Here is a 27,359-nt window from a genome sequence, read left to right as displayed (position 1 = left end):
GAAATTGTTTTCGTGTCATGATTCTGCTTCAAGAACTTTCAAGCCATCCAAGGATTCTTTGAAGCTAGATCTATTTTTCTCATTTCCAGTAGGTTTATCCAAGGAACTTGAGGTAGTAATGATGTTCATAACATCATTCGATTCATACATATAAAGCTATCTTATTCGAAGGTTTAAACTTGTAATCACTAGAACATAGTTTAGTTAATTCTAAACTTGTTCGCAAATAAAAGTTAATCCTTCTAACTTGACTTTTAAAATCAACTGAACACATGTTATATATCTATATGATATGCTAACTTAATGATTTAAAACCTGGAAACACGAAAAACACCGTAAAACCGGATTTACGCCGTCGTAGTAACACCGCGGGCTATTTTGGGTTAGTTAATTAAAAACTATGATAAAATTTGATTTAAAAGTTTTTATTCTGGGAAAATGATTTTTATTATGAACATGAAACTATATCCAAAAATTATGGTTAAACTCAAAGTGGAAGTATGTTTTCTAAAATGGTCATCTAGACGTCGTTCTTTCGACTGAAATGACTACCTTTACAAAAACGACTTGTAACTTATTTTTCTGACTATAAACCTATACTTTTTCTGTTTATATTCATAAAATATAGTTCAATATGAAACCATAGCAATTTGATATGAAACCATAGCAATTTGATTCACTCAAAACGGATTTAAAATGAAGAAGTTATGGGTAAAACAAGATTGGATAATTTTTCTCATTTTAGCTACGTGAAAATTGGTAACAAATCTATTCCAACCATAACTTAATCAACTTGTATTGTATATTATGTAATCTTGAGATACCATAGACACGTATACAATGTTTTGACCTATCATGTCGACACATCTATATATATTTCGGAACAACCATAGACACTCTATATGTGAATGTTGGAGTTAGCTATACAGGGTTGAGGTTGATTTCAAAATATATATAGTTTGAGTTGTGATCAATACTGAGATACGTATACACTGGGTCGTGGATTGATTCAAGATAATATTTATTGATTTATTTCTGTACATCTAACTGTGGACAACTAGTTGTAAGTTACTAACGAGGACAGCTGACTTAATAAACTTAAAACATCAAAATATATTAAAAGTGTTGTAAATATATTTTGAACATACTTTGATATATATGTATATATTGTTATAGGTTCGTGAATCAACCAGTGGCCAAGTCTTACTTCCCGACGAAGTAAAAATCTGTGAAAGTGAGTTATAGTCCCACTTTTAAAATCTAATATTTTTGAGATGAGAATACATGCACGTTTTATAAATGATTTACAAAATAGACACAAGTACGTGAAACTACATTCTATGGTTGAATTATCGAAATCGAATATGCCCCTTTTTATTAAGTCTGGTAATCTAAGAATTAGGGAACAGACACCCTAATTGACGCGAATCCTAAAGATAGATCTATTGGGCCTAACAAACCCCATCCAAAGTACCGGATGCTTTAGTACTTCGAAATTTATATCATATCCGAAGGGTGTCCCGGAATGATGGGGATATTCTTATATATGCATCTTGTTAATGTCGGTTACCAGGTGTTCACCATATGAATGATTTTTATCTCTATGTATGGGATGTGTATTGAAATATGAAATCTTGTGGTCTATGGTTACGATTTGATATATATAGGTTAACCCTATAACTCACCAACATTTTTGTTGACGTTTAAAGCATGTTTATTCTTAGGTGAATACTAAGAGCTTCCGCTGTTGCATACTAAAATAAGGACAAGATTTGGAGTCCATGTTTGTATGATATTGTGTAAAAACTGCATTCAAGAAACTGATTTCGATGTAACATATTTGTATTGTAAACCATTATGTAATGGTCGTGTGTAAACAGGATATTTTAGATTATCATTATTTGATAATCTACGTAAAGCTTTTTGAACCTTTATTTATGAAATAAAGGTTATGGTTTGTTTTAAAAATGAATGCAGTCTTTGAAAAACGTCTCATATAGAGGTCAAAACCTCGCAACGAAATCAATTAATATGGAACGTTTTTAATCAATAAGAACGGGACATTTCAGTTGGTATCCGAGCGTTGGTCTTAGAGAACTAGAAAATTTGCATTAGTGTGTCTTATCGAGTTTGTTAGGATGCATTAGTGAGTCTGGACTTCGACCGTGTTTTCTTTAAAAATGATTGCTTAACATTTTTGTTGGAAACTATATATTATTAACATGTATATATTATGTGATATATTAAGCTCTTAACATGTTTGATATTGTGTGATAGATGTCTACCTCTAGCACAAATCCCATTGACTCACCTAATAATAACAAAGAGTCGAATATATATTGGACTGATTCACAAGTTCCCGAAGAAGAACCGGAAGAAGAATCAGAACCGGAAGAAGAATCAGAATCGGAAGAGGAGGAACCGGAGGAGGAAATAGAACCGGTGGGGGAAATAATAAAATGGTTAAGTAAAAGAAAATCCTCAACCAACCGACCAAGGTTAATTATGGTCAATGGTGTTTCTGCCAAGGAAGCAAAATATTGGGAGGATTACCAATTCTCCGATGAATCGGATTCCGACGAGAATTCCGATGATGTTATAGAAATTACCCCAACTGAATTTAAAAAGGCAAAAGAAAATAATAAGGGAAAGAGCATAAAAATAGAGAAATCTAATTCCAACCCCGATGAACTTTATATGTATCGTCAACCCCCGAAGCCCTTAAGTTGTAACAATGACCCAGGAACCTCTAAACCACCAGGTTTTTCTAAACCGTTGTGGAAAACGACAGCTCGTATTAGGGGAACATCATATATCCCTAGAAACTTGACAAAACGAACCAAAACCGAAGAAGAAGAAATGAGCGAGTCGGAATAAGATGGTTGTATTCGTGTGGTGTAATATATGTAATATAGTGTGCTTATGCTTTATGATATATGTAAAAATTGCTTGTATTAATAAGTATTTTTTTTTATGAATCTAACTCTTGTCTATTTTACAGTATAAAAACACAAAATGGATAGACAACCCAATATTTTAAGAGACCTACCCGGAGACATGATTGATGAAATCTTGTCTAGAGTCGGTCAGAATTCTTCGGCACAACTATTTACGGTGAAATCAGTTTGTAAGACATTCGAAGAACGTTCCAAAATGTCTTGGTTTATAAGAGACTTTCGTTTGAAAGATGGGGGATATCACATTGGGAAACCCATAAGTTACGATGTGTTTACTTTGACGCATATATTGCGGGGAACCCAAATGCTATTTTACGCAACGGGTTAAGAAATTATTTTGACTCAATGTATCCGAATATAGGACTTCATGATTTAGAAAAAGCGGCTAACATGCAACATAAAGAAGCCTGCTATGCTTACGGGTTAGTAATGTTCGTTTTAATCCATAAGAACGAATACAATAACATAAGAACGAATACAATAACATAAGAAGCATGCTATGCTATGCTTACGGGTTAGACCCGTCCTAATCCATAAGAACGAATACAATAACATATGATTACATTGCGAGGTATTTGACCTCTATATGATACATTTTACAAACATTGCATTCGTTTTAAAAGACAAACTTTCATTACATCGAAAGTTGACAGGCATGCATACCATTTCATAATATCCAACTATAAATGATCTAATATGTCATTTACTTAATCATAACCTTTACTGAACTCAACGACTTGAATGCAACGTCTTTTGAAATATGCCATGAATGACTCCAAGTAATATCTTTAAATTGAGCAAATGCACAGTGAAATATTTCTTTCAATCATGAGAATAAACATGCTTTAAAGTGTCAACCAAAAGGTTGGTGAGTTCATTAGTTTATCATAATCGATAAATTCCATAATTTTAATAGACCACAAGATTTTCATAATTATAAACAAAACCTCTCATCTGCATAAAGATAAAATCATTCATATGAATTGAACACCTGATAACCGACATTAACTTTAATGCATAGAAAATCCCCAAATAGAACCTCTCATCTGTATAATATAATCTCGAAGTACTAAAGCCATCCATAACCTGAATGGGGGTTGTTAGGCCCAATAGATCTATCTATAGGATTCGCGCCAATTAGGAACAGAACCTCTCGTCTGCCTAATTCTTAGGTTACCAAGCTAAAAGGGGTGATATTCGGTTTAATAATCCAACCATAGAATGTAGTTTCGATTACTTGTGTCTATTTCGTCAAACATTTATAAAAACAGCTCATGTATTCTTAGTCCCAAAAATATATATTGCAAAAGCATTTAAAAAGGGAGCAAATGAAACTCACAATACTGTATTTCGTAGTAAAAATACATATGACGGCATTGAACAAGTGCAAGGTTGGCCTCGGATTCACGAACCTATATTAAGTATATATATATTTATACGTCGGTCAATATCTGTCTAACAATTTAGGTCAAGTCGTAGTGTATCACAATCCTAATGCTCGGGATTATCATGCAAAAGTCAACAAAAGTCATCTAATCCAAAAATAACTTCCAAAATCTATTTATGTTTATTATATAACCTAAATATAGTCGTTTTATATATATTTAAATATATTTATCAGATTTTATTAGAGTAAATTGAAATGCCCCGTTCATATACAATATAAACGATTCACAATAGTTGATTTCATCGCGAGGTAATTGACCTCTATATGATACATTTTACAAACATTGCATTCGTTTTTAAAAGACAAACTTTCTTTACATAGAAAGTTGACGGCAAGTATACTATTTCATAATACCTCCAACTATAATTGACTTAATAATAATCTTGATGAACTCGACGACTGGAATGCAACATCTTTTGAAATATGTCATGAATGACTCCAAGTAATATCTCTAATATGAGCAAATGCACAGCGGAAGATTTCTTTCATACCTGAGAATAAACAAGCTTTCAAGTGTCAACCAAAAGGTTGGTGAGTTAATAGGTTTATCATAAAATAATAAAATTCATCATTTTGATAGACCACAAGATTTAAATCCTGCATGGTACAAATGGGCCCGAATCCTATACCCACCTGTAATGTACATGCGATATCTTTTAAATACAGTACACTTTTCTCGTGTACGAAGTCATCTTTCATAAATCTTAGTAACCGTACACATATCTTGTGCACAAAAATAACATACACATAACCTGTGTATAAAATCATTCTCTCGATACATAACATTCACTTTTCATTGCTTTCATAGCTTGGCTTGGTAACCGACCTTAACATATAATGCGCATAATAATATCCCCAAAACAGAACATCTCGTCTGTATAATAATCATATAAACTTCAAAGTACTATACACCACGCCCACTATCCCTTCCGTCTAGTGAACATTCTGGGTGGGGGTGTTAAACCCGGTAGCTACCTTTAGAATTCGCGTCAATTAGGCGTGCACTAATTCTCAAAATTAGTGATGTTCCCTAATTCTTAGGTTACCAAGCAATAATAATCAGGGAAAAAATATTCATATCAATTGTGGCAATTATCACGTCCACATAATTCAATGGTGGCAATTATCACGTCCACATAATTCATTCGAGGAATGTTTTGCTTGTGTCTATCTTGTCAAACATTTATAAAAGCATTTCATGTATTCGTAGTTCAAAATGTATTTCAAAAGCATTTAATAAAGCAGTTATAAAAACAGCGCATGTATTCTCAGTCCCAAAAAATGTAAAGAGTAAAAGGGAGCAAATAAAACTCACGCATATAAATATTGTAAAACAGTTAATAAAGCATTTGCATGTATTCTCAGTCCAAAAATGTAAAGAGTAAAAAAAAAGGGGCAAATGAAACTCACAATCCAATATTTGGTAGTAAAAATATTCATACGACAGAACTGAACAATGAAGGGTTGGCCTCGGATTCACGAACCTATATCATGTATATATATATATTAACACCTATAATTGAAGTCAAATAAATTTATGTATTATTATTAATATAAGTGTTATTTTTAGTAATTCATGTGTTTCATTATTTATTTATATATTTTCATTTTGTACATAATAATATTAATATAGTTAAGTTATGTAATTTAAATATATTTTTGTATATATATTCTTTATTTTTATACTTATAACCTTAACCATATCTTTAAAACCTTTAATTCAATAATCATAATTTTTTTAATAATAATGATATTGATAATACAAATAATAATAATAATAATAATGATAGTAAAGATGTTACTATTAATGATAATACTAGTTTTAATCAAAAACGACAGATTTATAAATAATATTACTTTTAGTAATAATGGTAATAATAATAATACTAATGCTGATAATAATAATAATAATACAATAATAATAAGTACTAATAAAAACAACAACAACAACAACAACAATAATAATAATAATAATAATAATAATAATAATAATAATAATAATAATAATAATAATAATAATAATAATAATAATAATAATAATAATAATAATAATAATAATAATAAGATTACTACCTTAAAGAATAAGGTTTCAAAAAAAAATTCGTCTCAGTCCAGGCTTGCACTCACGACCTCTCGTCCACCCGTTAACACCCTTAACCATACCTCCAATTTTGTCTTTCTGAAATAATATGTGACTCATTTATTTTTATTCCTTCACCGATCATAATCATCATTACGTATCACCATCTATCTTCTAATATCCCGGCCCAAAAAGAAACAAAGAATCTCGGCCCAACAAGCTAAGTCCAATCGGCCTACTTGTGAAAAGAATTATTTTGGCCCAATATAGTAGTCTGTGGCAAAAAATATATATATATATATAGTATGTTTCTCGATCACAGTTAGAAACGGGAACAGATAAAAAGAAATAGCAGGTGCAACAGCAAAAACCAATTGGAAGTTCCTGCTGCAAACCGAACCAGAAAACAAAAAATGAAGTGGGTTTTGTGTTTCGAATAGGAATAAAAGAAAACCATAGTATTAGGAAAATAAGCTCGATGGTGGTGGCGGTTATCACCATGGTAGGTGGTGGTGGTGTCGATTGACAAAGAAACAGAAAAAAATATAAAACGCAGGTTACTTGAGTTGAAAACGAAAAGAGAAAAAAAAAATAACTTGGAGCAACAATAGCGGTTTTGTTGGGTTAAAACTTTCGAACAATAATAGAAATAACAACCCAGGAACTGCAGTAGCAAGTAACACGCTGTAAAGTAGGGGTAATAGCAGAGGGTTCGTGCAGCAGCATAAGCATACTAGTAGTTCTATAGATGGGTGGTTTATGCTTGATCAAAACGGAAAACGTTTGTTTGGTTTGTTGAACTGTCGAACAAAAATAGGTTTTAAAAGTAGCTGTAACAGTAATAAGTACAGCAGATTGCAACAGAGTTTCGAATAGCAATTTGGTACTGTAGCAGTTGTAGTGTCGAAGAACAAAATAAAAAAATAAAGGAATCATAAAGGTGATGGTTTTAAAGTGTGAGGGTGGAGAGTGTTGTTAAATGGGTGGTGGTTTGATGAAGTAGCTGATGGGTGTGATGGTGGCTCATAGTTTGAAGTGTGGGTGGTGAGGATGGAGGCTTAGGGTGGCCGGAGATGGTGATGTTTCAAAACGTAAAACAATAGTAGTATTAGGGTGACGATGGTTTTCTAATAACACGGAAAGGAGATAGAGAGATAGATAAAGAGAGAGATAAAGAAGATTGTGGTGGTTCTTGGTAGTTTCCGGTGATGATGGCGGAGGTCCAGTGGAAAGTGAAGGTGATCGTGGGATCAAGTTGGCAGTGACGGTGTCGATGGTTGTGGTAGTTCTTGGGTGAAGAGTAGTAGTGATATATCTCACGGTATATACATATATACATATATATAGAACTAGATATAGATATTAGAATAATAAATAAAATAATATTATATTATAATTATATGTCATAAGGATTCACGTGTAATAGAATTAGAAACAGTGAAGCCATCATAATTTTGTAATATTGTGCCGACAGTTTTTCCCACGCAGTGTTATATCATGCTCATTGCTAAACAGTTGTCGTATAAAAGTGTTCCTAAAAATCCCAAACTTTTAGATTAAATATAATTAATTATTTCACTCATTAACTGTTTGAAACCTGATCAAAAAGGTTTGATAATTGTTTATTTTCTGTTTCAATTTATCTGTACGGAGTACTAATGTTTAAACTTAGAAATGTAAAAATATTTTTAACAAATCTAAAATCTTCGTAATTAATTTACAGTCCAACTTTTATTTTAATCATTCATGAACGTGTACAATATCTATATTAAAACTAACAAAACATCAACCGAGTGTTACTGACGTTTACTAATTAAGCTCAAAATCATTTATTTTTAATATACTCTCTTTCTATTTATGATCAGTTTTAAAATAGCAAGTTTAATTACTAAAACAAATATATTATATATTTTTTAACAAATAATTTAATATAACCTTATATATTTACAAGTAATATTTATATACATAATTATATATATATCTATATATTTATAAATATAGTTTCCATTACATCTCATATTATTTTACATATTTAATTTTAACAATTTTAATCATATAATATTTCAAATAATATTTCAAATTATTATATATATATATATATATATATATATATATATATATATATATATATATATATATATATATATATATATATATATATATATATATGTATGCATCTACTTACAATTAGTTGTTCGTGAATCGTCGGGAATGGTCGAAGGTCAATTGAACATAGGAAATAGTTCAAAATTTTTGAGACTCAACATTATAGACTTTGCTTATCGTATCAGAATTATGAAATCGTATCGAGAGTTTGATTTAAAATTAGTCGAAATTTTCTGGGTCACTACATAAATAATACAAGTCATCTATTAATAAAATTTATACTAAAATTTATATATGATAAAAATATACTTTTATATATTTCCAGTAATAAAATTTATAAAGTTCACTTAATAAAAATATAGTGGTATGTATTATTAATATAATTATATTACGTGTGGTATAAAAATATCTTTGTATCACATATCTATTTGATAAAATAATATTAATAATAATAATAAGTAAAAGTTGTATTATTTTGTAATAATAACAATTAATATTAATCTATTATAAATAATAACAATATTTATATTTAATAATAATGATATTAATTATGATAAAATGATAATTTTTAATAATACTAAAATGCTACTAATAATGATATTTTATAATAACAATGATATTTCTATTAAAAATGATAATTTTAATAAAAATGATAGTTTTAATATTAATAATACTTTTAATAATAATAATAATAAAATAATGAAAACGATATTTTTATCTAAATCAATACCTTTTAATATTTTAATTTCATCATGATACTTATACTCATTATTTCCTAATCAATTTGTTAATAGCTTTTAGTCGTTTTTTTTATATCGCGTTCATAATAATGATAATAATAGTAATCATAATAATTAGATGTTACTAATATTAGTTTTAATTATAATAATACTAATAATAATAGATATTAAGATAATATTAATGATAATACTAATATTAGTTTTAATTATAATAATACTAATAATAATAGATATTAAGATAATATTAATGATAATACTAATAACTATTTTAATAATAAATAATAATACTAATTATAACCTTAATGATAATAACGATAGTAATAATAATCATTTTAACAAAAATTATACTAAAAGTAATAATAATTTAGTTGACTATATCTTTTAATCCGTTCATCGAAATCACACGAGTTCTAAATGAAAAGTTATTAATTTTTTGCCAGCTTTCCAACGACATGCATATCCTATACCTTATCTCAGTAGCATATGTATCAAACTCATGATTCATCAAAACTATCTACGACGAAATTTAACATAAAAGCATGCATAATCCTATCCACTCAAGCACTATTCAGGGATACACTATTAATATATAAAAGTTAAGTTATGAGTGCTCACGTATCAATATTCAGATTCAATATTGCAGGAAATTATGTAGACACGACGGAGATGATAAACACTAGATTGATCTCACGAGCATACCCCTGATCCATACCCATAACCTGAAATGTCCCGTTCTTATTGATTAAAAACGTTCCATATTAATTGATTTCGTTGCGAGGTTTTGACCTCTATATGAGACATTTTTCAAAGACTGCATTCATTTTTAAAACAAACCATAACCTTTATTTCATAAATAAAGGTTTAAAAAGCTTTACGTAGATTATCAAATAATGATAATCTAAAATATCCTGTTTACACACGACCATTACATAATGGTTTACAATACAAATATGTTACATCGAAATCAGTTTCTTGAATGCAGTTTTTACACAATATCATACAAACATGGACTCCAAATCTTGTCCTTATTTTAGTATGCAACAGCGGAAGCTCTTAGTATTCACCTGAGAATAAACATGCTTTAAACGTCAACAAAAATGTTGGTGAGTTATAGGTTTAACCTATATATATCAAATCGTAATAATAGACCACAAGATTTCATATTTCAATACACATCCCATACATGGAGATAAAAATCATTCATATGGTGAACACCTGGTAACCGACATTAACAAGATGCATATATAAGAATATCCCCATCATTCCGGGACACCCTTCAGATATGAAATAAATTTTGAAGTACTAAAGCATCCGGTACTTTGGATGGGGTTTGTTAGGCCCAATAGATCTATCTTTAGGATTCGCGTCAATTAGGGTCTCTGTTCCCTAATTCTTAGATTACCAGACTTAATAAAAAGGGGCATATTCGATTTCGATAATTCAACCATAGAATGTAGTTTCACGTACTTGTATCTATTTTGTAAATCATTTATAAAACCTGCATGTATTCTCATCCCAAAAATATTAGATTTTAAAAGTGGGACTATAACTCACTTTCACAGCTTTTTACTTCGTCGGGAAGTAAGACTTGGCCACTGGTTGATTCACGAACCTATAACAATATATACATATATATCAAAGTATGTTCAAAATATATTTACAACACTTTTAATATATTTTGATGTTTTAAGTTTATTAAGTCAGCTGTCCTCGTTAGCAACCTACAACTAGTTGTCCACAGTTAGATGTACAGAAATAAATCGATAAATATTATCTTGAATCAATCCACGACCCAGTGTATACGTATCTCAGTATTGATCACAACTCAAACTATATATATTTTGGAATCAACCTCAACCATGTATAGCTAACTCCAACATTCACATATATAGTGTCTATGGTTGTTCCGAAATATATATAGATGTGTCGACATGATAGGTCGAAACATTGTATACGTGTCTATGGTATCTCAATATTACATAATATACAATACAAGTTGATTAAGTTATGGTTGGAATAGATTTGTTACCAATTTTCACGTAGCTAAAATGAGAAAAATTATCCAATCTTGTTTTACCCATAACTTCTTCATTTTAAATCCGTTTTGAGTTAATCAAATTGCTATGGTTTCATATTGAACTCTATTTTATGAATCTAAACATAAAAAGTATAGGTTTGTATCAGAAAAATAAGTTACAAGTCGTTTTTGTAAAGGTAGTCATTTCAGTCGAAAGAACGACGTCGAGATGACCATTTTAGAAAACATACTTCCACTTTAAGTTTAACCATAATTTTTGGATATAGTTTCATGTTCATAATAAAAATTATTTTCCCAGAATAACAACTTTTAAATCAAAGTTTATCATAGTTTTTAATTAACTAACCCAAAACAGCCCGCGGTGTTACTACGACGGCGTAAATCCGGTTTTACGGTGTTTTTCGTGTTTCCAGGTTTTAAATCATTAAGTTAGCATATCATATAGATATAGAACATATGTTTAGTTGATTTTAAAAGTCAAGTTAGAAGGATTAACTTTTATTTGCGAACAAGTTTAGAATTAACTCAACTATGTTCTAGTGATTACAAGTTTAAACCTTCGAATAAGATAGCTTTAGATGTATGAATCGAATGATGTTATGAACATCATTACTACCTCAAGTTCCTTGGATAAACCTACTGGAAATGGGAAAAATAGATCTAGCTTCAAAGGATCCTTGGATGGCTTGAAAGTTCTTGAAGCAGAATCATGACACGAAAACAATTTCAAGTAAGATTTCCACTCGAAATAAGATTGTTATAGTTATAGAAATTGAATTAAAGTTTGAATATGATTATTACCTTGTATTAGAAAGATAACCTACTGTAAGTAACAAAGGTTTCTTGATCTTGGATGATTACTTGGAATGGATTTAGAAAATTTGGAAGTAAACTTGCAATCTTGGAAGTATTCTTGATTTTATGAAACTAGAACTTTTGGAATTTATGAAGAACACTTAGAACTTGAAGATAGAACTTGAGAGAGATCAATTAGATGAATAAAATTGAAGAATGAAAGTGTTTGTAGGTGTTTTTGGTCGTTGGTGTATGGATTAGATATAAAGGATATGTAATTTTGTTTTCATGTAAATAAGTCATGAATGATTACTCATATTTTTGTAATTTTATGAGATATTTCATGCTAGTTGCCAAATAATGGTTCCTACATGTGTTAGGTGACTCACATGGGCTGCTAAGAGCTGATCATTGGAGTGTATATACCAATAGTACATACATCTAAAAGCTGTGTATTGTACGAGTACGAATACGGGTGCATACGAGTAGAATTGTTGATGAAACTGAACGAGGATGTAACTGTAAGCATTTTTGTTAAGTAGAAGTATTTTGATAAGTGTATTGAAGTCTTTCAAAAGTGTATGAATACATATTAAAACACTACATGTATATACATTTTAACTGAGTCGTTAAGTCATCGTTAGTCGTTACATGTAGATGTTGTTTTGAAACCTTTAGGTTAACGATCTTGTTGAATGTTGTTAACCCATTATTTATTATAACAAATGAGATGTTAAATTTTTATATTATCATGATATTATGATATATAATATATCTTAGTATGATATATATATACAGTTAAATGTCGTTACAACGATAATCGTTACATATATGTCTCGTTTCGAAATCATTAAGTTAGTAGTCTTATTTTTACATATGTATTTCATTGTTAATACACTTAATAATATATTTACTTATCATTTAACATAATTAACCAAGTGTATCAATATCTTAATATGATTCATATGTACCTAGTAAGACGTTATTATAACGATAATCGTTATATATATCGTTTTCGAGTTTCTTAAATTAATAGTCTCATTTTTATGTATATAACTCATTGTTAAAATACCTAATGAGATACATACTTATAATAAAATCATGTTAACTATATATATAACCATATATATATCATCGTATAGTTTTTACAAGTTTTAACGTTCGTGAATCACCGGTCAACTTGGGTGGTCAATTGTCTATATGAAACCTATTTCAATTAATCAAGTCTTAACAAGTTTGATTGCTTAACATGTTGGAAACACTTAATCATGTAAATAACAATTTCATTTAATATATATATAAACATGGAAAAGTTCGGGTCACTACATAACCTCCATAGCTATAACCCATAATTTCCTTAGCTCTATCCCGCTCGAAAAACTCGTTTAGAAATCGCTTGCTCATAACCTTGTTGTAGTATTTTATGTGTAATAATTAATAATAATACCACTAATAATAAGATTAATAATAATATTAATCTTAATAATAATAATAATAATAATAATAATAATAATAATAATAATAATAACAACAATAATAATAATATAAGTTAAATATATAATACGAAGTAATCATAGAGAAAGAGAGATTGAGAATGAATGAAACACAAAACAGCTCGAACTCGTTTTATAAGCAAACTTATCCCACCTAACCACCTCATGCGATCGCATGAGGATTGTGTGGAGATCTCATGCGATCGCATGAGACATAAATCCAATTCATATTCGTAACTCTTATGCATCGACACATTATATATAAATATTTACTATATAATATATTTAATCTTTAGAATTAATTAAATATTATATTATATTCCCGTGCATAGTTGATTTGTAATTTTAGCGCAGATGAATTGTACGTTGATGCTCGACTTACGTACCGGTTCCGGTTTTTCGAACATCCTTTCGTACGCTTAGAAAACTTGTACTTTACGTTTCGCGACACGTACCTTTATCAATAACTAGACTTATTTCACCAATAATTATACCAATTGAAATGTAACTTATTCATTTGAGTGTTTTGGTCATTTGCATCTTTAAATCAATGTCTCGTTGTATGTATATATATATATATATATATATATATATATATATATATATAGTATTATTTAGATAAAACATTTTGTAACTAGATTAATAATTAAATCTAATTATATTGTAAAATATATATATATATATATATATATATATATATATATATATATATATATATATATATATATATATATATATATATATATATATATATATATATATATATATATATATATATTCATTTTCGAAATATATATTTTTGAAATATTTAATAATATAATATATAATTTTTCCAAACTAACTATATTTCAAAGTTCTTTATATTGTTTAAAATCGTTTCGTAATTATTTAGTAATATCTTTATCTTTTTGAAACAATAAAATATATTTGTAAATTTATAATACCAAGCTTTAATTAAGTTCTTCAAATTTTTATATACATAGACAAGTTACTTTATAAAACGTTTTAAATAAAAAGTTCTTTTTAACTGAAAATGTTGTTAATACGTTTGAAACTAAATCAAATAAATATGAAACTTTTGTTTTCCCACAACTAAATATATTTAAGAATCATTTTGTCAAAAGGTTAAAATAATGGAAATTGTTATATCATAAAACGTTTTAGAAAAGTAAAATTATATATACTCATAATAGGTTTTAAATTACCGTTTGTTGATGAAGCGTGAGGTAAGGTCTAATGGTATGTAATCATCTTAATGTAAAACGTCGCTTTACTTATCTTGTCGATATCTAACTTCTAAGTTATTTACATTCCCTAATTTCACTTTCACGTTAAATAATATGAAAACTAAATCGTTATCTTAACAAAAGTCACGAGTGAAATATAATAAAGCATGTATTGGAAATCAAACAAGAATCTCCACTAACTTTTGTCTAACTCTTGTTAAGTGACACTTTGTTCTTACTTATAATCACTTTACCATTTATTCTGAATACCGTTAAAAAAATGAACGATTTCTCAAATCAACGTGAACCTCACAACAAAGACTCGTAATCATAATTCAATGTATCTGATAATTCAATCATTTAATATAATATTCTATTCCATCGATAAACATATTGGAGCAATTACGTTCATGTAAAATATTATATTTTCAAGTTATAATATATACATATACATATATAATCATATCCATTTATATAACGGTTCGTGAATCATTGGATATTTGGTGGAGGTTAAATGAATGTATGAACACAGTTTAAAATTTTTGAGATTTAACTTAACAAACTTTGCTTATCGTGTCGGAATAATATAAAGTTAAAGTTTAATTTTGGTCGGAAATTTTCGGGTCATCACACATTAGTGAGTCTGGACTTCGACCTAGTAGTTGTTAGGATACATTAATAAGTCTGGACTTGAACCTGATCTGCATGTCAAAAGTTTTGCTTACCGTTCTTTATCAAAAAATATCTACCTATCATTTCAGTCTCGACACATCTTATTGCAATTATTGCATATATGGTGTACAGACGAATTCATATCTTAGCATATCTGTTACTGTAAACTTTATCTGACATTTTCCAAAGATTTCCTCGTTGATTTATGGAAATTTTGGTACTGCATATACATATGTAAATTATGTATTGAAGAGTACCAATCTAAATTCTATAACCTATTTCATATCATAATTATCTCCCTAATTATACAAGATGCATCTCGTATCTAGTTCAAATTCCTTAAACTCCGACAGCTATTCCGATATGGATATTCACCTGAACTTCGAAGACAGTGTAATCGGAATGGATCAACCAATCAGCCATCACCTATTCTGGATGAATTGGGGATGGGTTCGTAGCCTACTTAATCATTAGAGACAAGAAGAAGGTGATCTCTTTCATCCACCACATTCCCCTCTTGGCAAAGAACCTGAAACACTTACCGGCAAACCTGTTCATAATACCATCTTCTCTCTCATTTCCAGAGTATCTCGTCATGATTATATACTATCACAAATTTTAGATCTTATTCATCCGCTTGTCCAAACCGATAACCACCCCGGTGTAATAGAAGAAGTCAACGAGCTTCGCACTCGAGTATTGGCTTTGGAAAATATGGTGCAAAGATTACAAGCACCATCAACGGCACCAGTATCACCATCAGCAACATCAACAGTACCATTACCACCACCAACAATAACATCCGCATCCCGCACCTCAACATCGCTATCTGTACCTCGAACATCAACGTCATACACACCATAGATACCAAGGAATACCAACAGCAACAAACGATGAAGTATTGATTCATAACTTCATCGGAGAAGTATTTTACGGTGATTATGTGATGACCCGGAAATTTCCGAACAAATTTAAACTTAATCTTTGTATGATTTCGACACGATAAGCAAAGTCTGTAATGTTGAGTCTCCAAATTTTTGAATTGTTTATATGGATTCATTTGACCTTTGACCATTTCGATGATTCACGAACCTTTAATTGTAAATGGAAAATGTATATATAAATAATGATATATGTAAATAACTATATATTATAAATTAAACTATTATATGATTTAGTTAATATGAAAGATAATTAATAATAATTTAAAAACTTGTCATTTGAAACTGTTTAGTTAATTATAAAAGGTATATTAAATGTAAATGATTTTTATTTGCCAACAAAGTATTAAATGAGTTTATTTACTTCGTTATATACATAATTAGTATATCTATGTATGTAATAAAACATAAATATAAATACTGTAATTTGAAAATATTCATATATATATATATATATATACATATATATATATACATATATATATATATATATATACATACATAATTAATATGTATATTGTGATATATATAAAAATATGTAAATAATAAATATTAAAATATGTTAGTATATAATATGTATTTTTATTAAGTATTACATAATTAATAATATGTAATACTTATATGTTAAGTTTAATCACAAGTTAGAAATATAATTGCTATGTGAATATTATTATTACTTTCTTTATTATTGTCAATATTAATATTAATATTAAAATTAGTATTTTTAATAGTAATATTTTTCAATATTTAACATATAGATATGAAGTTTGTTATATATATTACTAGCATTATTATTATCATTAATAAAAATAACATTTATATAAATAATATTATTATTATTAATAATATTATAGTTATAATTTTTTTTTTACTTATTATTATTATCATTACTACTAATAGTATTATTATTATTATTATTATTATTATTATTATTATTATTATTATTATTATTATTATTATTATTATTCTTATTATTATTATTATTATTATATCATCATTATTATTATTATTATAATATTTAGAGTATTATTATTATAATTAGATTTATAAAATAAAAAGATTAATTATAATACATAAACTAGATATATACATACGATATATGTACAACAGATACATGTACTGATACATTATACAGGTATATACATTATACTGATATAAAACAGATATATATATAGACACAAATACAGATATGTATATAATTATATAAATAAATAATACGATTAAATACAATTATATATAAGATTACGTATTTTGCTTTCTATCATTATCAAACTGTGATGTAATTGGATTTATAAATTGAAAGCTAGTACGATTCATCTTAAGTGGTCCTAGTATCAAACAAATTCTGTTAGGATTGATTGGTACTTTTTAATTTCCTTTTGGTCTGAATAATCTGATCGTACCAATTAAGCTAACAAACAAATGCTAAATGAGATACATTAGCTGTAATTATATCTATCAATATCCATTTATCACCTACTTGTGCAATCCAGATTAAAAGAGCAAAAATAATCCAATATCCCATCTGAGTAACCCACGATACCCCTGTCTTTCTCCAATTTTCCAAAATCGTGATTTCGTAACAAATTTAAAAATCTAGTAATGCAGTTCTGTTAGTAATCTTCTAATAAAACTATCTAGAAAGTGTAAGACCCGTGTATTTTTCCTTGTACATACGTGTGTTTAAGATTCTTGTAGTGGAAGTTTTGTTGTACATGATTAAAATGCAAAAGAAGCTGAACTGGGCATTTGGCGCACCGCGCGGCCTTATGGCGCGTCGCGCCATTACGGGCTGACAGATTCTTCCTTCTTTTCAAATTAGATATTTTGGGGGCAATATGGTAAAATCACTTTGGGGTCCGACTTTAAGGCCCCAAATCAGTTGTTGGAGTCTCCTTTACTCCATTTCCATCTACTTTATCATCATCCATTAATTCTAGTGAGAGAGAGTGATTCAAGAGTAAGAAAGCTCCATTTAAGGAAGAAGAAGCTCATTTCGGGTTAGAGCTCGGGTATTAAAGTTGTTCATCTCCTCTTTTGCTACGTTTTGATAGTTGTGGTAAGCCCTAAACCTAACTTCCTTATTTTAATTGTATAAGAGTTAGGGTTTGTGTAAGTGATGAACATTAAAACCCATTTGCTAGTAATTTGGGGGTTTTGGGTGAATTTGGGTCATGTAGACCCAAAGATGACTAATTAGGGTTTTCAAAGTATCAAATTATGTTTATGAGCTTAAATTAGTTAGTTAAATCACTAGCACACTTAAATATATGTAAAGGGGGTGTTAAGTGGGTTAGTGGATGACCCGAAATGGGAGTATTGACTTTAAATGGTCAAATGGGTCAAAATGGTCCTAAGTGGATTAATGTATGTGTTTGATGCATAAAACTTGTATTGGAAAGCGTCTTAGGACTTAACTTGGATAATGATTAGGGTTTTGGGGATGTTAACCCAAATATTAGGGTTAGGGTTGTAAATGGGTCAAAATTGCACCATGGGTCAAGATAACCCTAGAACTGAGTTTTAGTGGGTTAACCAACTTGGCTTTGTGATTGATATTATGTATTATGTAATAGGTGCGTTACATTGAAGTTGAAAGCTCGGTTATCTCTCACCAAGGCATTGAGGTGAGTGGAATAATTATATATGTATGTATATAGTTTATTTACTTGTGGGGTATGGGTGGAAGTCCGATGTTGACGGTACCATACCCTAGAGTATATTGTGTTGTTGATGAGGGTTTAAAGTTCGTTGTTGACGATACATCACGTATGGAATTAAAGTTCGATGTTGACGATGCCATACGATTATTGTAGTGACGTTGATGAGGGTTTAAAGTTCGTTGTTGATGATACCTCATATGTGGGTTTAAAGTTCGGTGTTGAGGATACCACATTAATGTAGGCGAATGGGATTTAAGTTCGATGTTGACGATACCATTCATTGGGCTAGCCTTGAGATCTTGAGTACTATGGATGTTGTGAACACCATCGTTATATTTGCGTTGTAGCATAGTGTATTGTTGTGTTATATGCTTTTGTTATACTAGCTTTGTGTTAGTGGTTCTTAGCGTTATACATGTGAAGGGTATGCGAAATATGTAGCTAGTATGTATGCAGATTTGGTGTAAGTGTTTGCAAGTAAGTAAGTTATATATGTATGTGTATAATTATTGCATTCACTAAGCTTTGCTTACCCTCTCGTTGTTTACCTTTTTATAGGTTCGGTTGTGGATAAGGGTAAGGGCATCATCTTGGATTACAGATCCCGTCGTTGCTAGAGAATGCTTTTGGGCTATTTAGCTTTTGGAGTATTGACCGAGACTTAGGTAGTTTAATCCCAAACACCATGCTCGTAGTGTAGTTTGGTACTTAAACTTTTGATGGTCGAAACTCATATTTTGAATTAAACTCGTAAAACGGCTGATGTGGGCCCCGCTTCGTAAAACTCATTTTTATTAATGGAATGTGTTAGTTTTACATATTTGAATATGTTGTTAAAAGCGTTTTGCCTAATTAGGTCGGGAAGTGGCCAATCTTTTTAGCATTTCAAGACTTTTTGGACAGACCAGAATGGCGCACCGCGCCATATGCTGTTCCAGCAAAAAAAAAGTATTTGTTATTTTTACGCGGGTTGTTCGTGGTTTGGTTTGGGTTGTTACAAGTGGTATCAGAGCAACGGTCTAAGAGATTTAGGTGACTTGAGATAGGCGCCTAGACTTAGACTTTTGTGTATGCGCGTTATGCGGGACTTGTAGGACTTTGGGTCGGATCGGGTCTTGGTTAGTGCATAGGTTTATGTGAACTAATCATGCACTATTGTTTTGTGTGGTATTTGAAATCATCAAGCGAGATAGACGTGGTACTAGTAAGTTAATGCGATGTGCTCGCGTAACAATGATTAGCTACCATTGTTATGGGTTCAAATCATGTCAAACAAGCGATGTACGACGATTGTTGAGCAAGACGGGGTAGTGTGGTGTATATGTATATACTTATGGGTTAAGTCCTTTCGTTTTGTTGCTTATTTTACTTCGTTTTATAGAATGAAGATGAGAAATGGACACGACACCAATGACGGAGGTACGAGTGAGGACGTTGAACTCACAGCCAAGGTTGAGGCCATCTTTAAAAGGCTAAAGAGGGATTTTCTTGACGACGTTCGAAAGGTCTTCCAAGAGTCGGTCGATGGACAAGTGACCGAAATGATCAATGATCGAATGAAAGCCGCAATAGAGGGGGCTTTAGAGGCTAGAAACATTTATCCTCGAGGCGAAGGGGGTGAAGGTAATGGTGGGGGTGGAAGGCGGGACTTCCACTACAAAAATTTCAAGGATACTCAACCTCTGATGTTTAATGGGGTGCGAGATCCGTTGAAAAGCATGTGTTGGATTTCCGATATCGAGGGGGATTTCCGCACCGCGGAGTGTCCTCTCGAGAAAAAGACAAGGTATGGGTCTAGCATGTTGCGCGAGGAGGGCAAGTTGTGGTGGGACGATAAGATCAATTTATATGGTGAAGAGCAATGCACGAGCTTGACATGGGAGGAGTTTAAGAAGGAATTTTTCCAAGAATACCGAACTTCTTTCGATCTTGATAGAATCCGTGACGAATTGCACAATTTGCAACAAGGGGCAATGGACTTGGTCACTCTCAAGTCTACCTTCTTGGCAAAGACTAGTTTTTGCCCGGAATATGTGGGTGATGATCACAAGCTAATGAAGGATTTTTACCGTACTTTGAATGATGAGTTCAAGGGTAAGATTAGCCGGGGTATGGCTAAGTCTTTTGATGAGTTATTCGAATTGGCTCGGGGTTTTGAGCCGGAGGTTCCAAGAAAGAGCGATTTCACGTTTTCCAAAAGAATGTTTGAAGGTTCTAGTCATTCTAACTTTTCAAACAAGAAGAACAAGAACAAGAAGGGTTCCGAAAGTGTCAATAGTGTGACGAAGGTGCTACCGGTGGTTTTGGGAACTTTGTCCCTACTTGCTACAATTGTGGGGTACGTGGACATATGGTTCGAGATTGTCCGAAGCCAATTTCAACAAACAAGCTCACTTGTTTTAATTGCAACAAAGAAGGACACCGAAAGTCGGAGTGTCCCGATTTGTGAAACGATAATGTTAAGCGTCTAGATAAAGCGGAGGGTACGGCTAGGGGTCGTAACTATTTGATGACCAATGATGAAGCCAAACAATCGAACGAAGTTGTCTCAGGTACTTTCATGGTTAATTCTAATCCGGCAAGGATTCTTTTTGATAACGGTGCAAATTTGTCGTTTGTGTCTCCTAAATTTGTGCCAAAACTTAATAAACCGTTAGCTAAGTTAAGTCGTCTGATAGAAGTCGAAATAGCGGACGGCAAGACGGTGCTAGTGGTCGATGTGTGCAAAAATTGTGATGTTGTGTTTGGTGCCGAAAACTTTAAGATAGATCTCATTCCGATGACTTTGGGCGACTTTGATATTGTTGTGGGTATGTATTGGCTCGATCGTTAAAATTTATTCGTGTGAAGACCCCAAGTGGGGGAGAGTTAATTATTCACGGTGATAAGCGTAGAAGACTTGTGCCGATATGCACTTTTGCACGGGCACGTCGTTTCCTTGTTAGTGGTGGCATGACTTTTCTTGCCCATGTTATTGATACTCGTAAAGAGCCACCACCCATTCGTGAAATTCCGGTTGTTAGTGAATTCGAATACATTTTTTCGGATGAGTTACCGGGTGTTCAGGTGGAAAGACAAGTTGAATTTCGCATTGAGTTGGTTCCGGGAGCTATTCCCATTGCTAAAACTCCTTATCGTTTAGCGCCGACGGAAATGCAAGAGTTGTTAAATCAAACCCAAGAGTTACTTGAGAAGGGTTTTATTCGACCGAGTGCTTTGCCATGGGGCGCTCCGGTTTTATTCGTGAAAAAGAAAGATGGAAGTATGCGGATGTGCATCGATTATCGGGAGTTGAATAAGGTGACGATCAAGAATCGTTATCCATTGCCTCAGATTGACGATTTGTTTAATCAACTCCAAGGTGCGACATATTTCTCAAAGATTGACCTACGGTCCGGCTATCACCAAATGCGGGTCCGTGAGGAAGATATCGAGAAAACGGCTTTTCGAACACGTTATGGGCATTTTGAATTCGTTGTTATGCCTTTTGGTCTTACGAATGCACCGGCGGCATTCATGGATCTTATGAACCGAGTGTGCCGACCTATGTTGGACAAGTCGGTAATTGTGTTCATTGACGACATACTAGTCTACTCGAAAAGTATGAACGAACATGAACGTCATTTGTGTGAAGTATTGAAGACTTTACGAAAGGAGAAGTTGTATGCTAAGTTCTCCAAATGCGAATTTTGGCTAAGGGAGGTTCAATTCCTTGGCCACATTGTGAACAAAGACGGCATTCAAGTAGATCCGGGGAAGTTAGAGACGGTGAAGAGTTGGAGACAACTGACTACGCCTACGGAGGTCCGAAGTTTTCTCGGATTGGCCAGTTATTATCGTCGGTTTATCGAAGACTTTTCTAAGATCGCTTCTTCATTGACGAAGTTGAAAAGGAAGAACGCGAGGTTTAATTGGGAGAACGAGCAAGAAATTACTTTTTAATTGTTAAAAGAGAAGTTGTGTCAAGCTCCAGTGTTAGTGTTGTCGGAAGGAGTGGAAGACATGATGGTTTATTGTGATGCATCGTTAAATGGGCTCGGGTGTGTTCTAATGCAAAGAGGTAAAGTCATCGCTTATGCCTCACGACAATTAAAGGAACACGAGATGAGATATCTGACTCATGATCTTGAGTTGGCGGCGGTTGTGCATGCGTTGAAAATTTGGCGCCATTACTTGTATGGTGTCAAGAGTACGATTTATTCGGATCATAAGAGTTTGAAACACCTCTTTAATCAACGAGATTTGAATTATCGTCAACGTAGGTGGATGGATGTGGTGAAAGATTATGATTGTGAAATACTTTATCATCCGAGCAAGGCGAATGTGGTCGCGGATGCGTTAAGTCGAAATAGTCATCACCCGGCGTTACGATTGGGATTGTTACATATGATTATTACTAACGATTTTCTTGAAAAACTTGGTGTGATTCAAATAGAGGATTACGTTCACAACAAGCATGCGGAGCGAATTGTGGGGTAATCGGAATTCATCACTATGGGCTCGCGTGGTTTGTTGTCTTTTCAAGGAAGGGTGTGGGTGCCTAAGATGGGTGATTATCGACAAGTGCTACTTGATGAAGCACATAAGTCAAAGTATTCCATTCATCCGGGTGCGACGAAGATGTATCTTGACTTGAGGAAGGATTATTGGTGGCCGGGCATGAAACGTGATATTGTGAAGTATGTTGAGCAATGCGCCACCTGTTTGCAAGTTAAGGCCGAGCACCAAAAGCCGTATGGTAAGTTACAACCGTTAGAAATCCCGAAATGGAAATGGGAGCACATTACCATGGATTTCATCACAAAGTTACCTAAAACGGTGAGAACCCAATTTGATTCGATTTGGGTGATAGTTGATCGATTGACGAAGAGTGCTTTGTTTCTTCCCATTAAAGAAGCGATATCATCGGAGACTTTGGCTAAGTTGTTTATCAAGGAAGTCATCTCTCGACACGGTGTTCCTATATCTATTATTTCGGATCGAGATACCCGTTTTACATCTCGGTTTTGGGAAAAGTTTCATGAAGATATGGGTACGCAATTGAAATTGAGCACGGCGTATCATCCTCAAACGGACGGTCAAACTGAACGTACGAATAAAACTTTGGAGGATATGTTACGGGCGTGTATTATTGATTTTGGTGGTAGTTGGGACGAACACTTACCTTTGGTGGAATTCTCGTACAATAATAGTTATCATACTAGTATCGAGATGCCACCTTATGAGATTCTTTATGGGCGAAGGTGTCGAACTCCAATTTGTTGGGGTGAAGTGGGTCAAAGAGAGATCGGGAGTACCGATTTGGTATTGGAGACGAATAGCAAAATTGATGTGATTCGAGAGCATTTGAAAAAGGCTCAAGATAGGCAAATATCGTATGCCGACAAACGTAGACGAACGATCGAATTTCAAGAAGGTGACATGGTGAAGCTTAAGGTTTCGCCATGGAAAGGTATTATTCGATTTCGAAAACGGGGAAAGTTAGCTCCTCGGTTTATTGGGCCATTTAAGGTTTTAGCTCGTGCTGGTGAGGTCGCGTATCGTTTGGAATTACCCAAAGAGCTTGCGGGGATTCATAATACATTTCATGTTTCCCATCTCCGTAACTGTCTTGCGGATGATTCATCTTGGGTGCCATTAGACGAGATTGAGCTAAACAATAAGTTAGAGTATATTGAGGAGCCGATTGCTATACTCGATGAGAAGGTCAAAAGGTTGAGGCATAAAGAGGTTAGGACCTTTAAAGTTCAATGGCGATGGAGTAAGGGTTCCGAGTTTACCTGGGAGCCCGAAGAGTTTGTGTTGGTTTATCTTCCTTCTTGTCATGCGGCTTGGATCGCGAGGACGCAATCCGAATAAGTGGGGGAGAGTTGTAAGACCCGTGTATTTTTCCTTGTACATACGTGTGTTTAAGATTCTTGTAGTGGAAGTTTTGTTGTACATGATTAAAATGCAAAAGAAGCTGAACTGGGCATTTGGCGCGCCGCGCGGCCTTATGGCGTGCCGCGCCATTACGGGCTGACAGATTCTTCCTTCTTTTCAAATTAGATATTTTGGGGGCAATTTGGTAAAATCACTTTGGGGTCCGACTTTAAGGCCCCAAATCAGTTGTTGGAGTCTCCTTTACTCCATTTCCATCTACTTTATCATCATCCATTAATTCTAGTAAGAGAGAGTGATTCAAGAGTGAGAAAGCTCCATTTAAGGAAGAAGAAGCTCATTTCGGGTTAGAGCTCGGGTATTAAAGTTGTTCATCTCCTCTTTTGCTATGTTTTGATAGTTGTGGTAAGCCCTAAACCTAACTTCCTTATTTTAGTTGTATAAGAGTTAGGGTTTGTGTAAGTGATGAACATTAAAACCCATTTTGCTAGTAATTTGGGGGTTTTGGGTGAATTTGGGTCATGTAGACCCAAAGATGACTAATTAGGGTTTTCAAAGTATCAAATTATGTTTATGAGCTTAAATTAGTTAGTTAAATCACTAGCACACTTAAATATATGTAAAGGGGTGTTAAGTGGGTTAGTGGATGACCCGAAATGGGAGTATTGACTTTAAATGGTCAAATGGGTCAAAATGGTCCTAAGTGGGTTAATGTATGTATTTGATGCATAAACCTTGTATTGGAAAGCGTCTTAGGACTTAACTTGGCTAATGATTAGGGTTTTGGGGATGTTAACCCAAATATTAGGGTTAGGGTTGCAAATGGGTCAAAATTGCACCATGGGTCAAGATAACCCTAGAACAGAGTTTTAGTGGGTTAACCAACTTGGCTTTGTGATTGATATTATGTATTATGTAATAGGTGCGTTACATTGAAGTTGAAAGCTCGGTTATCTCTCACCAAGGCGTTGAGGTGAGTGGAATAATTATATATGTATGTATATAGTTTATTTACTTGTGGGGTATGGGTTGAAATCCGATGTTGACGGTACCATACCCTAGAGTATATTGTGTTGTTGATGAGGGTTTAAAGTTCGTTGTTGACGATACCTCACGTATGGAATTAAAGTTCGATGTTGACGATGCCATACGATTATTGTAGTGACGTTGATGAGGGTTTAAAGTTCGTTGTTGACGATACCTCATATGTGGGTTTAAAGTTCGGTGTTGACGATACCACATTAATGTAGGCGAATGGGATTAAAGTTCGATGTTGACGATACCATTCATTGGGCTAGCCTTGAGATCTTGAGTACTATGGATGTTGTGAACACCATCGTTATATTTGCGTTGTAGCATAGTGTATTGTTGTGTTATATACTTTTGTTATACTAGCTTTGTGTTAGTGGTTCTTAGCGTTATACATGTGAAGGGTATGCTAAATATGTAGCTAGTATGTATGCGGATTTGGTGTAAGTGTTTACAAGTAAGTAAGTTATATATGTATGTGTATAATTATTGCATTCACTATGCTTTGCTTACCCTCTCGTTGTTTACCTTTTTATAGGTTCGGTTGTGGACAAGGGTAAGAGCATCATCTTGGATTAGAGATCCCGTCGTTGCTAGAGAATGCTTTTGGGCTATTTAGCTTTTGGAGTATTGACCGAGACTTGGGTAGTTTAATCCCAAACACCATGCTCGTAGTGTAGTTTGGTACTTAAACTTTTGATGGTCGAAACTCATATTTTGAATTAAACTCGTAAAACGGGCGATGTGGGCCCCGCTTCGTAAAACTCATTTTTATTAATGGAATGTGTTAGTTTTACATATTTGAATATGTTGTTAAAATCGTTTTGCCTAATTAGGTCGGGAAGTGGCCAATCTTTTTAGCATTTCAAGACTTTTTGGACAGACCAGAATGGCGCGCCGCGCGGCCTTCTGGGGCGCCGCGCCATATGCTGTTCCAGCAAAAAAAAATTATTTGTTATTTTTACGTGGGTTGTTCATGGTTTGGTTTGGGTTGTTACAGAAAGTTTTAGATTTCAATTTTTAGAATTGAAATCGAATTTTTGAGGTCAAAGTTTACGTTTCAACAAGTCAACGAACGTTCTTCGATTAAATTCGAATTTTTTATTTTGATTTAGGTTTAATTGATATTCCAGATAGTTTCCATTATCGATTTGAAAACTTTTTCGTGTTATATGTATAGGCTATAACATTCAAAAGGATCGAATTTGTATTTGGGATTTATTATTTTTTTTTTCTTCTTCAAACCTGTTCCAGCTATTATATTTACATATTTAATTTTTTTTCTATTAATA

Source organism: Rutidosis leptorrhynchoides, chromosome 3 (assembly GCF_046630445.1).
Source record: "Rutidosis leptorrhynchoides isolate AG116_Rl617_1_P2 chromosome 3, CSIRO_AGI_Rlap_v1, whole genome shotgun sequence".
NCBI lineage: Eukaryota > Viridiplantae > Streptophyta > Magnoliopsida > Asterales > Asteraceae > Rutidosis > Rutidosis leptorrhynchoides.
The sequence above is the reverse complement of the archived record's forward strand: the minus strand, read 5'-3'. Positions refer to the sequence as shown.